We start from the raw sequence: 20,413 nt of genomic DNA, 5'->3' as shown, positions 1-20,413 counted from the left end.
AAAAAAAAAAAAAAAAAAAAAAAAAAAAAAAAAAAAAAAAATTAACTAAAAAATATCACAGCTCCATATTAAATATGCAGATTAAAACTATAATGATATACAGTATTTCATCCATCTCTCATCTATAAAAATTAGGAAAAACTGAGAAGGTATAACCCCACACTCAATTTGTAAGGCTATGGGGAAACAGAACTCCTTTACTGCTGAGAATACAAGCTGGTAGTAGGACCCTGAGGGAGAGGAATTTTGCAATCTCTGACAAAACTACACAGACAGCTACCTTTTGAAGCTATTTTTTTTTTTTTTAGCTATTTTGTAGTAATTCATTTCTAAGAATTCACACTGCAGATACAGCTCCAAAGTGCAAAAACAAAACAACAAAAACCAGCACAAACACCACCTCGGTGTTCATTATAGCACTGTGTGTAACTGTGAAATACTGGAAACCCAAATGGTCAAACACAGGCGATATGGTACATCTGCACAATGGAGTGCTGTTCAACTATGAAATGAAAAATGCATGACAAACCTCTGTGAACGGATGTGGAGTAATTTCCAGGATGTATCAGTTAAGTAAAGAAAGCAATGTGCCAAACAGTACCTATAATACACAATTTCTTGCATAAGAAAGATGGGGAAATAAGGGAATATATGTGTATCTATTTGAATAAAAATAAATACAAAAAAGATAAATCAGACACTAATAAAAGTGGATGACTATTGAACATGAGTGGGTTTAGGGTAAAAAAATGGAGGGGTATGTGACACTCCTGAACATACCGTTCTATAATACACTACTGAATTGAGGAGCTGTGTGTGGGTTATACACACAAATCAGTAAGGATGGGGGAAACCCTAAATCCAACACAAACACATTCCAAATAAATAACATACCCACAATGAAGGGAAGGGTGAACTATCCCAAGTAACCTGAACAAGGTCATTAGCAAGCTCATTTAGTACTGTCTTCAGACTAAAGATAAAAGGAACAAATACCAAATCCTGAAGACTTCCTTTTCACAGAAATGTTAACAATTCTAAAACTACTTTCCATATATTCTCTATTTGAATAAATAAGTAAATACACTAGGGATAAAAGAAATCAAGTTTTGGGAAGTTACAAATAAGAAAAGGGAGGAAGAATAAAATGAACCCTGCAGTACTGGATCAGGAGTAAGCGACCTAAGTCTAAACCTGAAGGAAGATTAGGGTTGCCAGATAAGCCACAGAACAGTAGTTATCTGAATTTCAGATAAATGACATGTTTAAATTAAAAAAAATATCTGTTGTCCATCTGAAATGTAATTGGACAGGCCAACTACATGGCCTTTAGTCAGCTAAGCTAGGTCCTGATTTCTAAGTATTCCCCACTAAGTATTCTCCAGGGCTCCTTGGAGAAATGGCTGATTCCAAGTCTGGACAGAGCACAAGAAGAACATGGAACACCTTGCTGTGACCAAGAAGTAGGGATGAATTCCAAGAATGATGGAGGAAAGTGATTCGTAAGACTGAGCCCCACATCCGGCATCCGTATTGGCAGCACAGAGCCTACATGGGATTCTCTCTCTGCCCCTCTCTCCATGTGTGTGCGTGCACTCTCTCTCAAAATAAACAAACTTAAAAAAAAAAAAAAAGGAAGTCTCTCCTTATCCCCCCAAATCTCCCCTCCACCGCATCTTATGCTCTCAACCTGGTCCACAGGTCTGGCTGCAGCCCGAAAATGACATAAAATAAGGTTTAACTTTGAAAAGACTTCCAAAACAGATGTGAGAAGTTGAAAGCAACTTGCATTATTCGGCCCTAGAGTGTTGTTGGTATTGTTTTTTCTTTTGTATACATCTTCTTAAATTAATTGCTGGCTAAGTATTACTAAGTGTTCCACTGGCTAGAACACCATCAGTGTAGAGGAGATGAAGCAGTGAGGAGGCACCAGTCCCAGGCAGAACCCATGGCTTATGGGCCCCCTAGGGCCACACCTGCAGGTAAGAACTCAAAACACCAATGGCAGCTCTGCAGTACTAAAAGCAGTTAAGCTAACAGATTACAGCTTTCCCAAGAGGAGCTAAGCATTTCTCCACAAACCCAGTCTTGTGGGGGCTTTTCTGGGTTTGTGTGTGGTCTTGTTTGGAGAAGTGGAAAATCTACTTAAAAAGCATTATAAATAGTAAAAACATTTCTAATTACAAGCTCTTACTCCCAAGCCACGCTCAGCAGCAGAATGGAATACCAAGATCAGAGGCTAGAATCCCTACAGATGAACTCCTCCTCAATCTCCAATGCCTTGGAACTTCATTTTATCCACGGAGGAGGCCACAGGTGTCAAGTAGCATTAATCATCACGTGTGTACCAATTTTCTTATAGCAGAAAAATATTTCTACATACCTGTTTCTATCAAAGAAAAAGAGATCAAGAAAGCAGAGTATTTCGAGATACGAGACAGGCACACATGTTTACATGGAAAGACTTGTTTTACTACTGTGTAAATACCCTAGCCAGTTTGACCCATTTATACTCACTTGGCCCTAGAAAGCAGGACTTGCTAAAGCTGGCTTAGAAATCAAATAACTTTTTCAAGGTCACAAGTAGCCCTGATTTAATCTAAGGTGATGCCACTCACCTTCTCCGAAATATAAACTTCTACAAACCTTATAGCTAACTTTATCCTCTACCCACTCTTGGACAGATCTTCACAGAAATCCCTCCTTCTGCCTCCAGGGGGATCAGAAAACCAAATCACAAAAAGCCAGCCTGAGAAACGGTCAACCTGGTTCTTCCCCTGGCTCTTCCCTAGTCTCCAATCTCCTTCTACATCAGTTGGCTTAAGAGTAGGTTTGTGGGGTACCTGGCTGGCTCAGTCGGTAGAGAATGAGATTCCTGATCTCAGGGTCATGAGTTCGGGCCCAAGGTTGGGTCTAAAGATTACTTAAAAAAAAAAAACAAAAAAAACCGGCATTTGTTTTGTGTGACTGATACCTATTACTGTATGTGCCATGTTTCTTCCTCTACCCCTGCCCTAGAAGGCCTTTTTTTTTCCTTTTTTTTTTTTTGAGAACAAACTGTTCCTTGGGTCCTGTGTTTCTAGGGAAAGGACCTCAATGATCACCATTTTGATCTTGAACTTTCTAATTGATTCTAAAATTTTTCTTTCCAGCTTATCTCTGAACACAGACAAAAGGTCCCCTGATTCATGCCATCCTCCCCACCCCAACCAGTAAGAACTGCCCAGAGCCAGCGAGACCCCACCCATGAATGACAATGACCTTCACTATTTCACTGCATGTACCCACCAGTCTTTGCCTCACATTTTCCATATATAAACCTGAAGTATTTTTGGCACTTGGGAGGCAGTCTTGGAGACGCCAGTCCAGGGTCTCAACAGAAATAAATTCCTTTCTTGTTTTACCAGCACTCGCGTCTCTGCCTTTGGAGTTTGTCAGCAGCAAGCAAGCAAATGTGGTCTGTGTGGGACCCCAGGGGGCCAGAGGCTCGGGCACCCTGGCTACACTAGTAAAGAGCTGGTGAGATGCAACTCCAATCCATCACTGAAACACAAAAATCTCACAAGAGATTTAAATGGGAAGTGAGGAAGGGGGGTGGGGGGCGGGGAGAGCATTAGTCCCTCTGAGGTGGCGAAAGACACTTCTGGGTGGCATGGAACCTGGACATGCCACCAGCTTGGCTGTCTAGGAAGGAACCAACATGTGTTATCTGCCTGAGAAGCAAAAACAGGTGGTTCATAAAAAGGCTCCTTGGCCCACCTATATCCCTCTCTGCCTTATCTGTGATTTGTCCAAATTTCCCCAAATTAAAAAAAAGAAACCCCCCCCCCCCAAGTTTCTGTCACCTGTGTCTAGGCATGCTAACAAATATGAACTAAATAAATAAAGCTTTTCCTGTAATGACCAATCCAAAGGCCCCTTCAGTCTCTGACAGACCTAATTCCTAAACACGGTTTTGCCTCTCTTCCTCTAAACTTTCTTACAAGGCTAGTTAACAAACACAGGGGAAAATACTCAAATCCAGAGAAATGCAAACTTAAAACAGCCTTGAAAGATGTTTTCTCTTATCCAATTAGCAAAAACTTCCCAGTGGTGAACCAGTGTCAAGTGCAACGGGAGCTCAAACACAAACCTTTTGGGAAAACGACACCAACATTTTGTTTCAAGAATTTTACTGTTGTGCATAGGTCCACAGAATATGCAACAGCACTGTGGCAAGGAACCATAATGATGAATCCCAATAGGTACTTTCTCCAGAACTGCGTGATAGAAGGACACCAAGTGGCTGAAGTGGTAGACAGGGGACAGGTTCCAAAATGTTTGGTCTGACACGCTACGCAGCTGTGACAGGACTTGCTGTGATTTTAAGCCAGGAGAACACCTTGGCAGCAGTCCTAAACCAGTTTAGTGGCAACAGGAAAGAAGGAAAGCTGGCTTCAAGTTTATCAATGCAAGGGAATCAACAGGACTCGGGAGGCCACGTAGACGGTGGGGGTAAGAAGGGAACGGAGATGTCTGCAAACCTGTCAAGAAAGGAAAACAATTTTCCACAAATCAAAACCTGTTTGGCTGCGGAGTGGAAAAACAACAGACTACATATGACTTAAGTTCCTTCCATACTGGCCACAGGGAAGAGATGACGTTTTAGCTGTTCCAACAGATCTCCAAGGATCTGCCATTTAAGAGTATCTTCCAACACAATGAACAAAAATTCAAAGCCAATGATTTCATAGTTGCTATACACTTGGAAGAAAATTCATTATGTGAGTGGGAAAGGGGGTGGAGCTCTCACTCCCTCTGAATGGTCATTAAAAGAATTATTGCTTTGTTTTTCATTATCTTTGCTTCTTAGCTCTAAGGACATCATGTCACACAGACAGCCCAGGCAGAAATCAATGAAGGACAGACCGCATGCCAACTTTCCTGCTCCTAGGGAAAATCTGACTACACTGAAGCTTTACCTAATGCAGCACCAACTTTTTGAAAAGCAACTTGAATATATGTGTGTTATGTTTATATATATTATACGAAGACTTACTGGTCTTTCATACTTTGACTCAGAACCACCAGAAAGTATCCTAAGCACACAGATGTCAATAAATACTTTCAAAGATTATCATCATTACTTAGAAACAAGCTACCTGCCCAACCACAGGGACAATGTTTAACTGTGGTACAGTGACATGGAGTATTATGCAGCCATTAAAACTCTTTTCAAACAATACTTTAATGACATGTGACCAGGCTCAAACAGAATTTTAAATAAACAGGATGCAAAGTTATCCATTATAACTCTAATTTTTCTTTTTAAGTTTATTTACTTTTGAGAGAGAGAGAGAGAGAGGGTAAGCAGGGGAGGGGAAGAAAGAGAGGGAGACAAGAATCTCAAGCAGGCTCCTTACTATCAACACAGAGCCTAATGCAGGGATCAAACTCTAGAACCAGGAGATCATAACCTTAGCCGAAATCAAGACTAAACCACCTAGATGCTCCATTCTGACTCTCATTTTTTCTAATGGGGTGATGTTCCTTATATATTTTTCACAAAGGAAAGCTTCTGAAAAGTGAAGAAATCACAAGGAAAATTAGAAAATACTCTGAATTGAATAAAACATACCAGAAGTTGTGAGATGCAGCTAAATTAGTGCTTAGTGGGGAATTTATAGAATTAAATGTTTATACACACACACACACACGTACATTAAAAAAAAAAAGCCTCATGGTGCCTGCTATCAACACTGCTATGAATCAATACATGTCCACCAGACCACTAGACCTATCACAACACACACATACAGTAAACAGTATCATTTTATGTAACCTAAACCTAGCATCTTGTAAAAGCAACTAGACTTCAAAGGGTGACACTTTCTGTCACACAGAGATGCCCAGATAATTACAGGACCTGAGGATACTGAAAGGAATGACAAAGTGCTAGGCATCAAAGAAGGGCTCTCGGCCCATGGGGTGACAGGCAAGTAAAAGGCTAACTTCAGAGACATAAACGCAGTGGTGGCATGAAGTACAGACTCTAGACTCCACTGCCAAGATCTTGCAGGAAGGGAGGCACAGTGCTAAGGAGGTGAAAGTTTCCAAGGGTGCTCAGGAACTCACTCCACAGGAGAAGACAACCCCAGAGCATTCCAGGCAGAGGAGAGCAAATGGAGACAGAAGGCTGGAGAAGCAAGCAGGAGGAAATTAACGCCCCCGCCCCTGCCATGCTACTGAGAAGAGGAAGGCTTCCAGCTCAGCACAGCTGGACGCTTTGCAGGGAGAAAGGCTGAAGGCTGAAAGGCAATGAAGCTGCAGAGAAGTCAGGGGCTACATCAGAAAACAGAACAGATAAGACCTTGGACTTCACCCAAGCAGGAAAGAAAGAAAAGAAAGAAAGAAAAGAAAGAAAAGAAAAGAAAGAAAAGAAAAGAAAGAAAGCCAGTATAAGGTTTTTAAAAGGAAAATAATCAGATTTGCACTTTAGAAAGATCCTCTAATTATGCTTCCCTACCAAAGTGGCTTATAAGAATCACCTGAAGATTCCACAAGTTTTGCTTTTTCAATAAATGCCATTCTTATGAAGCTCCTCCTGCTTCTTCCCAGAGCCCGCTTCAGATCCTCTGTCCCTCTCCCTGTCCCTCTCCCACTTGCACTCTCTCAAAAATACATATTTTTTTAAAAAATCTTTTCTTAGGAAAGGGTGGAAATCACAAAAAATAGATGCTTTGAAAATACACCTAGAAATTCATAAAATGTTTGTTCATCCAACAACCTGATTTCATCTGAAATTCTGAATTCTGACCAAAAGGATCCAAAAGAACAGCAGCACATAGCTGAGGGGACAGACAAGGCATCGGGATCCTGGCTAACCATGTTTCACAATGCGCAGTTACCATTCCGAGGCAGGGTGACCAGCCCTGGGGCAGCAGCTTTCTTCTTTGAGGGGATTCCAAGGTCAGGAGATCTTTCATCCCTCTCAGACCCAACCTGCTCTGAAACACTGGCAGTGTTAAAATGAGTACTGCCATCTAAAGTCTTCCATTTCTCAGGGCAGGTTAAAAAAAAAGATCCCAAAAGCAAATTAACTATTAAAACAATGTTAGGGGCACGTGGGTGGCTCTCGGGTTGACTGTCCGAGTTTGGCTCAGTTCATGATCTCACAGTTCATGGGTTTGAGCCCCACATCGAGCTCTGTGCTGACAGCTCAGAGCCTGGAGCCTGCTTCAGGTTCTGTGTCACCCTCCCTCTCTACCTCTCCCCTGCTGGCACTCTGTCTCGTTCTTAAAAATGAACATTAAAATTTTTTTTTAATAAACATTAAAAAAAATAAAATGAATGTTATATCTTGAAATATTGTTAGTAACAGCAAAAGACTGAAAACAAGCCCAGTATCAATTTACAGGGAATTGGCTAAATAACCTATGTAACCCTACATAAAGAGAAATGGATGCAAATATCCAAAAACTATACAAGAAAGCTAATAGAAAATTTTTATTTACAAGCTGTAAATGATCTATCTGAATGTCCATCAATAGAATAAACAAATTAGGGTATTCAGACCACAGACTACTACTCTGTCTGCCTCCCCCCAAAAACTTGATACAAGCTACTTGGAAGATTCTCAATGGCATGATGTTGAGCAAAAGAATCCAGGCACAAAAAAGTAATGTAGCTGTTAACAGTCCAACATAAAGTTCAAGAATAGACAAAGCTAATCTATGTAGAAAGAAATCAGAATAGTGGTTACCTATAGGGAGATAGGAACTAAGTGGAAGACGGTATGAAGGAACTTTCTGGGATGATGGAAATGTTCTCTATATTGACTGCGGTAGTGATTGCATATAAAAAATTAGTGAACTCCCTTCCCAAAAATTAACTCAAAATGGATCACAGACCTAAATATGAGACAACACAGAACAATAAAACTCCTCAGAGATAACTAAGGAGAAAAATCTAGATGACCTTGGGTTTGGTGAGGACTTTTTAGATACAACACTCCACAATCCATGAAGATAATTGATAAGCTTACAACTTGACAATAAACTATTTGTAAGAAAATAAATAAATAAAATAAAATAAAGTAAAAAAAAGAATTAATAAACTGACTTCACTAAAATTAAAATTTCTGCTATGAAAGACACTGCAAAGAGAATAAAAAGACAAGCCTCAGACTGGGAGAAAAATATTTGCAGAAGACATTTGATAAAGGGCTGTCTTTTAAAATATAAAAAGAGGGGCGCCTGGATGTCTCAGTCAGTTTAGCGTCTGACTTTGGCTCAGGTCATGATCTCATGGGTTTGTGAGTTCAAACTCTGTACTGGGCTCAGCACTGGCAGCTCAGAGCCTCACTGGGGTCCTCACTTTCTCCTCGCTCTCTGACCCTCCCAACTTGCGCTTTCTTTCTGAAAATAAAAACTTTAAAAAATAAAATATATAAAGAACTCTTTTTTCCCCCAGTTTATTTATTGAGAGAGAGAGAGAAAGGAGAGACAGAATCCCAAGCGCCCGAACCCACGAACCGCGAGATCATGACCTGAAGTCAGAGGCTTAACAGACTGAGACACTCAGGCACTCCTTCAGAGAACTTTTAAACTCAAAAACAAGAAAAACCAACCCATTCTTAAATTTTTAAAAAATTTTTAAAAATGTTTATTTATTTTTGAGAGAAGAGACAGAACATGAGAGGGGGAGGGGCAAAGAGAGAGGGAGACACAGAATCTCAAGCAGGCTGCAGGCTCCAGGATCTGAGCTATCAGCACAGAGCCCGATGCGGGGCTTGAACCCATGAACCATGAGATCATGGCCTGAGCCATGCTTAACCGACTGAGCCACCGGGCGCCCCACCTTATTTTTTTATTTTTTTACTTTTTTTTATAGTTTTTTTTTTTTTTTTCCCTAGGAGAGAGAGACAGCGTGAACAGGGGAGGGTCAGAGAGAGAGGGAGTCACAGACTCTGAAATAGGCTCCAGGCTCCGAGCTGGCAGTCAGCACAGAGCCCAACGCGGGGCTCGAACCCACGAACCGCGAGATCATGACCTAAGCGAAAGTCGGACGCTTAACCGACTAAGCCACCCAGGCGCCCCAAACATACTCTTATACCATACAACAGTCATGCTCATTGGGCTCCTAGGCATGTAACCAAAGGAGCTGAAAACACGTCCACACAAAAGCCTGCACACAAATGTTTATGAAGCAGCTATGCACTTAATTCCCAAAACCTGGAAGCAACTAAGAAGTCCTAAAGTAGGTAATAAATAGGTGATAAAAGTAGGGGATAAAGAATGGATAAACCATACGTGGTATATCCAAACAATGAAATATAAATCACTCCATATGATACTATAATGGTGGATGTCATTATACATTTGTCCAAACCCACAAAATGCAAACTCTAAACTATAAACATTGTGAACCTATTCAACCCATAGGTGACAGCGATTAAGGAGTACACTTGGTTCACTATATTATACACCTGAAACTAATATTACACTAAATGGAATTTAAAACAAAACTTAAAAAAAAAAAAGAAAGAAAGAAAAATGGGCACCAGACTGGTCACTGGATTATTAGCATGTTGACTCTTGATCTTGGGGTCATGAGTTCAACCCCCACTTTGAGCACAGAAATTACTGTAAATAAATAATAACCTGCTGGGAGAAAAAAACCCATTACCCTAAAAATTAAAAACAAAACAAAAAAGGGGCACCGGGTGGTTCAGTCGGTTAAGCGTCCAACTTCAGCTCAGGTCAAGATCTTACGGTTCCTGGGTTCGAGCCCTGCGTCCGGCTCTGTGCTGACAGCTAGCTCAGAGCCTGGAGCCTGTCTTCAGATTCTGTGTCTCCCTCTCTCTCTGACCCTCCCCTGTTCATGCAGTCTCTCTCTCTCTCAGAAATAAATAAAAAACATTTTTAAAAAGTTAAAAAAAAAAGAAAGAAAAGGGGCACCTGGAGGCTCAGTTGGTTAAGCATCTGACTTCAGCTCAGGTCATGATCTCACACCTTGTAGGTAGGTCTGAGCCCTACGTTGGGCTCTGTGCTGACAGCTCAGAGCCTAGAGCCTGTTTCAAATTCTAGGTCTCCTTCTCTCTCTGCCCCTCCCCAGCTGGCGCTCGCTCACTTGCTCTCTCTCTCAAAAACAAGTAACATTCAAAAAAAATTTTTTTAAAGAATAAAAAATAGAAGTTGTTTTTACAGAGGATGTGATAGGGATGGGAACAGAAGTGGCAATACACATTCTCAATGCATATACTTTTAAAAAATAATTTTCTTGTGTGTGTGTGTATATATATATACACACATACACACACATATACAAATAAAAACAAAAATCATATCCCTATTTAAAATGCATAACTATCAACTATTCACCCTTAACTATTTAAATTTTTTATTGAAAAGGAGATTTGTTTTTTTTTTAATGTTTTATTTATTTCTAGGAGAGAGAGAGAGAGAGAGAGAGAGAGACAGTGTGAGCAGGGGAGGGTCAGAGAGAGAGGGAGTCACAGACTCCGAAACAGGCTCCAGGCTCTGGGCTGGCAGTCAGCACAGAGCCTGACGCGGGACGCAGGGCTCGAACCCACGAACCGCGAGATCATGACCTAAGCGAAAGTCGGACGCTTAACCGACTAAGCCACCCAGGCGCCTCGAAAAGGAAATTTGTTTAAGTTACTAAAGCACCTATTTTCCTGAAGAAGTGAACATAAAGGAGTAACAAAATAATCTGAACTCTACATTCTATTCATTGAAAATTTTAGTATTTTTCTTCATGACTTCATTATATCAAGGTCTCAGGTCGTAGATATGAAAGAAATAATCAGAAATAAAAACAAAACAGCCATGAACAGGTCCCTTAACACCTATGCCCCCTTCCTTTCTCCTAGCATTTTTGTACAAAGAGAAGTTTTATGCAAAAGTATGAGAAGCAGCTGACAAAGTCAGTAAGATTAAACACCAAACTTATGTTAATCTTTTTAAAAAAATTTTTTTCAATGTTTTATTTATTTTTGAGCGAGAGAGAGACAGAGACAGCATGAACAGGGGAGGGTCAGAGAGAGGGATACACAGAATCTGAAGACAGGCTCCAGGCTCTGAGCTAGCTGTCAGCACAGAGCCCGACGTGGGGCTCGAACCCACGAACCGTGAGATCACCTGAGCAGAAGTCAGATGCTTAACCAACTGAGCCACCCAGGTGCCCCATACACTAAACTTATGTTAAATATCATGGATGGAAGGAAGGCATCCTAAAGTGTTGTCAATCCTTTAGTTTAATGGATGTTTTTTAAAATGTTAAGTATCTATTTTTAAGCTTAAGAATCCAACTAACCTTTGAGGCTCTGCCCCCTAGCAAAAGTGAAATATCTTCCTTTTTCCAAACCTCAAAAGTTATGCCCCATTAAATCTGGATTCATAAACTCCCACTCATAAAAATGATCAATATACCCCACACTCTTGTAATTAGCATATTAAATCACTTGGCCTGAAATTCAAACTTCTATTAGAGAAAGGGATTAGCCAAGCAAAAAGGATTTTAAAAGTGAGCCTACTGGGAAATACCGTGAATCTACTTTCTAATAGGATATCCACCAAATTGGTATTAAAAGAAGAATGTTGGGAGGGAGGAGTGAGGTGCTAACTCACAAACCAAAAGTCTTTCCCTGTGTGGATAGGCTTATTTAATCATTACAACTTGGAATTTTTTTTTTCTTTTTACCTCCAACAGTGGGACTCAGTTCTCCGAGGAGGAGGATTTGAAACATTTCTCAAGCTTTATACAATTTGGGAAATAATGGCTTCATGCCTGGAAAAAAAAAAATACCTTCCAACTTCACCGATAACCAAAAGATACCATCATTCACTTATAAAATTGGCAAAAGTTTTTTAAATTTCATACTCAGTGATGTCAAGGACACAGACAGGGATTTCGCGGACTGTATGGCTGGTGGGAGCAAATGTCACAATAATAATGTATATCAAAAGCCTTAAGAATGTTCATATAATGTTTACAATTTTTTTCTAAGAAAACAATCAAAAAGGTAGATAATATTTATTTATAAGGATGCTCAGAAACAGCTTAACAAGGGACGCCTGGGTGGCTCGGTTGGTTAAGTGTCCGACTTCAGCTCAGTCATGATCTCGCAGTTCGTGGGTTCAAGCCCTGCATCAGGCTCTGTGCTGACAGCTCAGAGGCTGGAGCCTGCTTCAGATTCTGTGTCTCCCTCTCTCTCTGCCCCTCCCCCACTCATCCTGTCTCTGTCTCAAAAATAAATAAACTATAAAAAAAAAAGAGCTTAACAAAAAAAAATTTAACAAAAGAAGCGGGGGAGGGGGGCAGGGCAGAAAAAGGCAGACAGGCAGACAAATACCAACAGGAAAATAGTTCAATACTTTGGGGGCATGTAAAATGTGATATGATGCAGTGATCAAAAATTACTACTTTTATAAACTCTGTAATGTCCAGGGGACACATTCTTAAGTACTAACTTTAAAAATACCTTTTCGAGGGGCACCTGGGTGGCTTAGTCGGTTAAGCGTCCGACTTTCGCTTAGGTCATGATCTCGCGGTTCATGGGTTCGAGCCCCGCGTCGGGCTCTGTGCTGATTGCCAGCTCAGAGCCTGGAGCCTGTTTCAGTCTGTGATTCCCTCTCTCTCTGACCCTCCCCTGCTCACGCTGTCTCTCTCTCTCTCCTAGAAATAAATAAAACATTAAAAAAAAATTAAAAAAGAAAAAAAACCTTTTCGGGGCATCTGGGTGGCTCAGTTGGTTAAGCATCTGACTTCACCTCAGGTCGTGATCTCACAGTTCTTGAGTTCAAGCCCCGTGTTGGGCTCTGTGCTGACAGCTAGCTCAGAGCCTGGAGCCTGTCTTCAGATTCTGTATCTCCCTCTCTCTCTGACCCTCCCCTGCTCAAACTGTCTCTCTCTCTCTCAGAAATAAAAAAACATTAAACAAAATTAAAAAAAACAAAACAAAAATGCCTTTTCAAAATGCACATACAACATGAAGGTATTGTTTTTACGTGCATGTAAAAAAATCAGGAGGAATTATATGAAAATATTACAACCTGTTCTTTGAGGAGTGGCGGCGCTTTTTTTTTTTATGACATCATCAAGTCAGCAGTGAGCTCAGACTCCTTAGAAGCCTAATGTCACTATATTACATTTTAGCTCATCGGGATTCAAACTGGAGTGCACCTCGATGAATATATAATAGAGCCACAAGAAAAGCATCTTCTGCCATCTTGGAATCTAAATTTCAATTAGTTTTATTAAACAAGGTTAAAAGGTTTTTTTTTTAATATTACACAGAAAACAAAATAATTTTAGATCAAATAGTTTTTTCTTTTATTCATTCCTTTTTAAGACCGTCCCAAATATAAGATTAACTTTTTCTTAATAATTACATCATTAGCTTGGAAGCCAAGAGAAAGACATGAGGTACAGAGGATTTGTAAAAGAAAGCCTGGTTAATTTTAATTTTTTCCCGTACGTATGTCCTCTCTCTCCCTCTCCCTCTCTCTCTCTCCCTCTTTCTCTCAGAACCCTTTTTCTATCAAAGATATTTACCACTAGCAGTCATTCAATCCTCTTCTACATTGCTAAGGTTACAAAAACAGGAAACCCTTAAATTCTTCCAGGCCCTTACTTCCCAAATCACAAGAATAAGTTATCAGTGCCATGTGGACCTAGAACTCATCTTGAAAGATAATATATAGAGCTTGTAGAGGATAGTAAGGATAATACCTTTAAGACCTGTGGGAAGGTAAAGAGTTCTTAAACAAGATACACACAAAAAGGTAACACCCATTAAGAAAATACTGATAACCTGGACTATACTGAAATTAGTACTTCTGTTCATTAAAAAAAAAAAAAATGCTATTGACAGTAAAAACAAAAAAAAGTAGCGGCGCCATGGTGGGTCAGTCAGTAGAGTGTGTGACTCTTGATCTCAGGGTTGTAAGTTCAAGCCCCAGATTGGGTACAGAGATTGCGTAAAAATAAAATCTTTAAATTAAAAAAAAAAAAAGTAGGGGCACCTGGGTGGCTCAGTCGATTGAGCATCCAATGTCAGCTCAAGTCATATCTCAGGGTTCTTGGGTTCAAGCCTCACGTTGGGCTTTGCACTGTCAAAGGCAGGGAGCCTGCTCTGGATTCTGTCTCCCTCTCTCTCTGCTCCTCCCCAGCTCATGCTTGCTTGCCCTCAAAAATAAACATTAAAAAAAAAAAAAGATGAGATTTTTTAATAAAGAGTAAAAAGGCCAAGAGTAGAAGATTTTTGCTATATATTCAACAAGGTTTCTTTCAAAGTTTAAGCAATTTCTACACCCAACACGGGACTCGAACTCTGGACCCTGAGATCAAGAGTCAATGCTCCTCTGAGCCAGCCAGACACCCCATCAAAGCTTTATTTTATCCAAAATAAAGAACTACAGATCAACACAATAACCAAACAGAAAAATGGGGCCTGGGGTGCCTGGCTGGCTCAGTCAAAAGGGTATACAACTCCATTTCAGAGTTGTAAATTCGAGCCCCAAGTTGGGGGTAAAGATTATCTAAAAATAGAAATCTTTAGGGCACCTGGGTGGCTTAGCCGGTCAGTCTTGCCAACTCTCTCCCTCTCACAAAATAAACATAAAAAAAATTTTTTTTAAATATTTATTCTTGAGAGAGAGACAGAGAGAGAGAGAGAGAGACAAAGCATGAGCAGGGGAGGGGCAGAGAAGAGAGGGAGACACAGAATCCGAAGCAGGCTCCAGGCTCTAAGCTGTCAGCATAGAACCCAATGTAGGGCTCGAACTCACAGACCATGAGATTATGACCAGAGCTGAAATTGGATGCTTAACCAACTGAGCCACTCAGGCACCCCTAAAATAAACAAAGTTTAAAAAAATAAAATAAGGGTCCATGGGGGTAGCTCAGTCGGTGAAGCATCCAACTTTAGCTCAGGCCACGATCTCATGGTTCATGAGTTCGAGTCCCACATCGGGTGAGCTCGAGCCTCACTTAGGGTGAGTCTGTGTCCCACCTCAGGTAAAACACAAGCCCTACCTCTCTCCCTTCCTCTCCCTCTCTCGCTCTTTCTTTCCCTCGCTCACTTGCTCCCTCTCTCAATCAATCAATCTAAAAAATAAAACCATAGTTTGATGACATGACACATCCATTATAACAGCTAAAATTAAAATGATTATGGTGAGGATATATAGCAAATGCTATGTATGATACGTAGCACTCATGAGAGTAGAATGTGGTATGATCATTTTGGAAAACAGTCTGGCATCATCTAATAAGCTAAATAAACTTTTATGACCCAGCAAGTCCTTTTATCAAAAATGTATATTTATATAGGGGCACCTGGGTGGTTCAGTGGACTGAGGATACGACTTCACCTCAGGTCATGACCTTGCAGTTCATGGGTTTGAGCCTTACATGGAACTCACTGCTGTCAGAGAGGAGCCCGCTTTGAATCCTCTGCCCCCTCTTTCTATACCTCCCATACTCACACTCTCTCAAAATAAAAAAAACACGTGTGTGTATAAACATATGAAAAAAAAGTATGAATGGCAACAAAAGATACATACAAAAGTGTTCACTGCAGCTTTGCTCATAACAGCCAAATACTGGAAAAATTTCAAATGACCATTAGCAGCAGAAAGTATAAAGTATATTGTAACACAGTGAAAACTGCACATTAAAAATGAACACACTACCATCACCCACAATGTGGACAAATCACACAATGCTTAACAAAAGAAGCCAGACACAAAAAGAACTACAATGTATAATTAACTATATACAAAGTTCAAAATAGGCAAAACAATCTGTGGTGTCCAAAGAAAGGGCAATGATTGGTTACTTTTAAGGACAGGAGGAGGATAATGACCAGTAAGAGGCAGTAAATGAAATATGGGTGTGATCTGGAATGCTAGTAACATTTTAATATTGGTGGTAGATACATAGATATGTTCCCTTTGTGATCATTCATCCTTTGTAATTTTTATGATTTGTGTATTTTTCTGTATGTAGAAAAATAAGTTTTAATTAAATAAGAACACTAGAAAAATTCTAAGAATTAAGGATTCACCTTATATTTTTTAATTGTTACCAAGTAATTAGAACTGTGATCATAAGAGAAATACATTGAGTCAAATCACTAGACCAGGGATGAGAAATAAACCCAAGTATCCGTAATAGTTTGTAATATAATAAAGATGGCCTTTTTAACTAGTGAAGGAAAAGACTAGATTATTCAACGAATGGTTTAAAAAAATTGAGTAGCCATTTGGTAAAAAGTAAAATAAAGATGAATCCTAATCTCACTCCCTCAATCAGATTAAACTGAAAAGGACACAGATTGAATACATAAAATGAAACCATCAGTACTCAAACAAAACATGGGCGAATATTCCTATAATCTTGGAACTGGGAAATCCAGAAGCCATAAAAATAAGCATCGATACATATGACTACATAAAAATACTATGAGTTTTAATGTACCAAAAGGGAAACAAAACCCACAAAGTCAAAAAAAATTTGGGGGCAAAATATCTTCAGCAGAAATACCAAAAAAGCTCTTGAAAATCAGTAAGGAAATGAACAATCCTGCGCGTGTGCGCGCGCACACACACAGGATACAAATGGCCAGTGTTTATAACAAGATGCCCAACACCACTAGCAAAAAAAGGGGGGGGAGGGGTATGAAACTAAGGCTATTTTTCACTCTAATGACATTGCTGTTTGAAATTAAGAGTGCCTGGGGCGGGAAACAGGGTGAATATAGGATGCAGTATTAAACAGTATCAACTTTTACCACCTATTAAAATTTTAAATGGTCATCATGCCCTTTACCTCAGCAGTTTCTCAACTTGCAACCTAAGTGAAAATGCTCACTCAACCCAGATACATATAGAGGGATGTTCACAGAAGCAGGGTCCACACAGCAACAAAACCCAGAAACCCAAAGGTCCATCAGCAGGCAAATGGTTAAATTCTAACACATCCACCTCTACACAATGAAATAACACATAGCTATTAAAAAGAAGGTAAATTTTCTAGATGCATTGATATGGAAAAAGGCATATTATCAAAAACAACTGGCAAAAAGTATGTAGTGTGACATTCCTTCTCTTTTTAAAAATTTTTGATTTTTGATTTTAGAAAGAGTTGGGGGGGAGGGAGAGAAGCAGAGCAAGGGAGAGACTCTTAAGCATGTTCCATGCCCAACACCCAGCATGGAGGAGGAGGCAGGGCTGGATCACAAGACCTAGAGACCTTGACCTTATCAGAAGTCAAGACTCGGATGCTTAACCAACTGAGCCACCCAGATTCTGCGCCTCCTTTTTTTTTTTTTTCTAAAATAACAATCATGCTGTCTGACTATATTCTGTCATACCTGTAAAATATATGACACATGAGGGTGCCTGGGTGGCTCAATAGGGTAAGCGTCTTGATTTCGGCTCAGGTCAGGATCTCTCATGATCTCACTGTTCCTGAGTTCAAGCCCCACCCACATCAGGGCTCTGCAGGCAGTGAGGAGGCTGCTTGAGATTCTCTCTCCCTCTCTCTGCCCTTCCCCACTAGCATGGTCTCTTTCTCTCAAAAATAAATAGAAGCTTAAAATTCCCAATGTTTATAGAAGCACTATCAACAACAGCCAAAGTATGAAAAGAGCCCAAATGTCCACTGACAGATAAATAAATGGATAAAGGGGATGTGGTATATATGTAGTGTGTATAAATACATACACACACACACTACTCGGCTATCAAAAAGAATGAAATCTTGCCATTTTCAACTACCTGGATACAACTAGAGGGTATTATGCTAAGCGAAATTAAAAAAAGACAAATATATGATTTCACTCATATGTGGAATTTAAAATACAAAACAGATGAACATAAGGGAAAGAAAGCAAAAATAATATAAAAACAGGGAGACAAAACCTAAGAGATCTTAAATATAGAGAACAGAGCGTTGCTGGAGGGCTTGTAGGAGGGCGAGGGGCTAAGTAAGCAAGGGGCGTTAAGGAAGACACTTGGTGGGATGAGCACTGGGTGTTTTACACAGGAGATGAATCACTGGAATCTATTCCTGAAATCATTGTTGCACTATATGCTAACTAACTATGCTAATTAATTAAAAATTTAAAAAACTTTAAAAACTTATAAATTATATGGCACATGAAGAAAGGAACTTCACCTTCGGGGCTTTATCCCAGAGCCACTCTAGACTACTACACCAAGTCCACATGGTAGATACCAAAAACATCTGTTGAATAAAAGAAAGAGTATTTCCCCCAGCAAGGCACATAACAGATAATAAGTATTTATCGTATTTAAAATATATATCATATTTAAAAGACACGCAGAAAGAAGAGAATATGAATACAACGTTAAAGGTGGGCAGCTATGAGCTGGAGAGTAAGGAGGAGCTGAACTTTCACACAAAAATTGGGTAAGGTCTAAGTGTTCTCGGGGTGTTCAAGTGCTAGACAGCAGAAAGATGCACGACAATGAACTAGAATAGACAAGGACACAAACACCTATTTAAACCAACAACACACAGAGGCACCAGGTTGCCTGGCTAGAGGAACATGCAACTCTTTCTCTTGGAGTTAGAGGAGTTTGAGCCCCATGTTGGGCACAGAGATTACTGAAAATAAAACCTTTGTTTTTGGACTAGAGCTATGAGAAGTCATTGAAATGTTTCTGAAACCGGCATGACACTGACTTTCTAGAATGCTTTAATTTTATAACAGTCATCAGTACTGTTTCTCTCAGGAGAACAAAGTAGACACTGTGCTCCTATATACACAGCTAGGGGTATAAATTAGTCCAGACTGAAAATTCCTATCAAAATTTTAACTGTCTCACACACACACACCACACAAAACAGATCAAAAAGTGTGATTAACATTGTGTCGGTGATGGTGTGAGGAAACCAGACATTCTTACACAGGACTATAAAGTGGGACAGTCATTCTGATGGGCAATTAAGCAATATGGAACAAAATGAAAAATGCACAGCTCCCACCCAACCAATTAACTGCAAGGAACTTGCTTAACCATCACCCTCATTGTTACAAAACCTCTGCTCTTAAAAATTAAGACACAATATTTTCAGAATTGTGTGGATATAGGATTATTACAGATTACTTTCATCTATGATTGTACTAAGTGGTTTCAGAAATATAAATAAAAGTCTTGATTTACCTAGTCTTTGAATAGACCTAAACACCGCTTCAGCTCTGGAATCTCCTAACAATCATGTACATAAGGTATTTAAAAAAAAAAAAAAAAAAGTATATTGATGGGGCACTTGGGTGACCCACTCTTTATTTTGGCTCAGGCTGGGATTTCAGGGTTGTTAACAGGGTGGAGTTTGCCTGTGATTCTCCTTCTCACTCTGCCCTTTCCCTGCTTGTTTGTTTTCTCTCAAAATAAACAAACATTTAAAAGAAGGATATTGATACCATTAGTTTAATCCTTTAATCTCTTCTTGCTAAGAGTCAGAAGAAATGCTTAAACAAAAGACGATGGGGGCACCCAGGTGGCTCAGTGTTGTGCTCTTGATTTCAGCTCAGGTCATCGTCTTGCAGTTTGTGGGTTCGAGCCCCATGTCAGGCCTTGTGCTGAGGTGCAGAGCCTACTAGGGATTTTCTCTCCCTCTTTCTCTGCCTCTCCCCAGCTCATGATCACTCTCAAAATTAATAAGCTTTAAAAAGGGAAAAAAAGGGGGCGCCTGGGTGGCTCAGTCGGTTAAGCGTCCGACTTCGGCTCAGGTCATGATCTCACGGTTCAAGGGTTCAAGCCCCATGTCAGGTTCTGTGCTGGCAGCTCAGAGCCTGGAGCCTGTTTCAGATTCTGTGTCTCCCTCTCTCTCTGCCCCTCCCCTGCTCATGCTCTGTCTCTCTGTCTCAAAAATAAATAAACTATAGAAAAAAAATTTAAAAAAAAAAAAAGGGAAAAAAAGGAGAAACTGAGCAGCAAAGAAACTTGACATTTATATAAAAATTGCTTAGGCCTCAGATTAGACATGGTCTCAAAAGCACAAGCAGGAAGGAAGGAAGGAAGAAAGATCTGGACTACATCAAAATTGCTTTTGTGCTACAAATAATGCCATCAAAAATGTGAAAACCCACAGAAATGAGAGAAAATTTTTGCAAATGTAAGGGATGTGTATCCAATGAAGAACTCCTACAACTCAATAAAAAAAAAAAAAAACCCACACAACCCAATTTTAAAATGCGCAAAGGACTTGAATAGACATTTCTCCAAAGACATAGGACTGGCCAAGAAGCACATTTAAGAGGCTCAACCTTAGTCATCAGGGAAATGTAAATCAAAACCACAACGATGATACCATCTACACACACTAGGATGGCTGTAAAAAAAAAAAAAAAAAAGCCTTCATCTAAACAAGAGGA

General features: G+C 39.9%; 1 protein-coding gene and 1 non-coding gene across 6 annotated transcripts in view; both read right to left on the bottom strand.

Moving 5' to 3' along the window:
• The window catches only part of USP48 (ubiquitin specific peptidase 48), an 87,446-nt gene that overhangs the window by 62,849 nt on the left and 4,184 nt on the right, over positions 1-20,413 (bottom strand). The gene's annotated exons all lie outside the window — the stretch shown is intronic.
• TRNAR-UCU (transfer RNA arginine (anticodon UCU)) lies at positions 11,102-11,183 on the bottom strand. The gene has a single exon. It is a non-coding gene; the product is annotated as a tRNA-Arg (tRNA).

This window comes from Crocuta crocuta, unplaced genomic scaffold (genome assembly GCF_008692635.1).
Source record: "Crocuta crocuta isolate KB4526 unplaced genomic scaffold, BGI_CrCroc_1.0 scaffold127, whole genome shotgun sequence".
In the NCBI taxonomy this organism is placed as follows: domain Eukaryota; kingdom Metazoa; phylum Chordata; class Mammalia; order Carnivora; family Hyaenidae; genus Crocuta; species Crocuta crocuta.
Note: the sequence above shows the minus strand (reverse complement) of the source record. Positions and strands in the feature narration are given on the sequence as shown.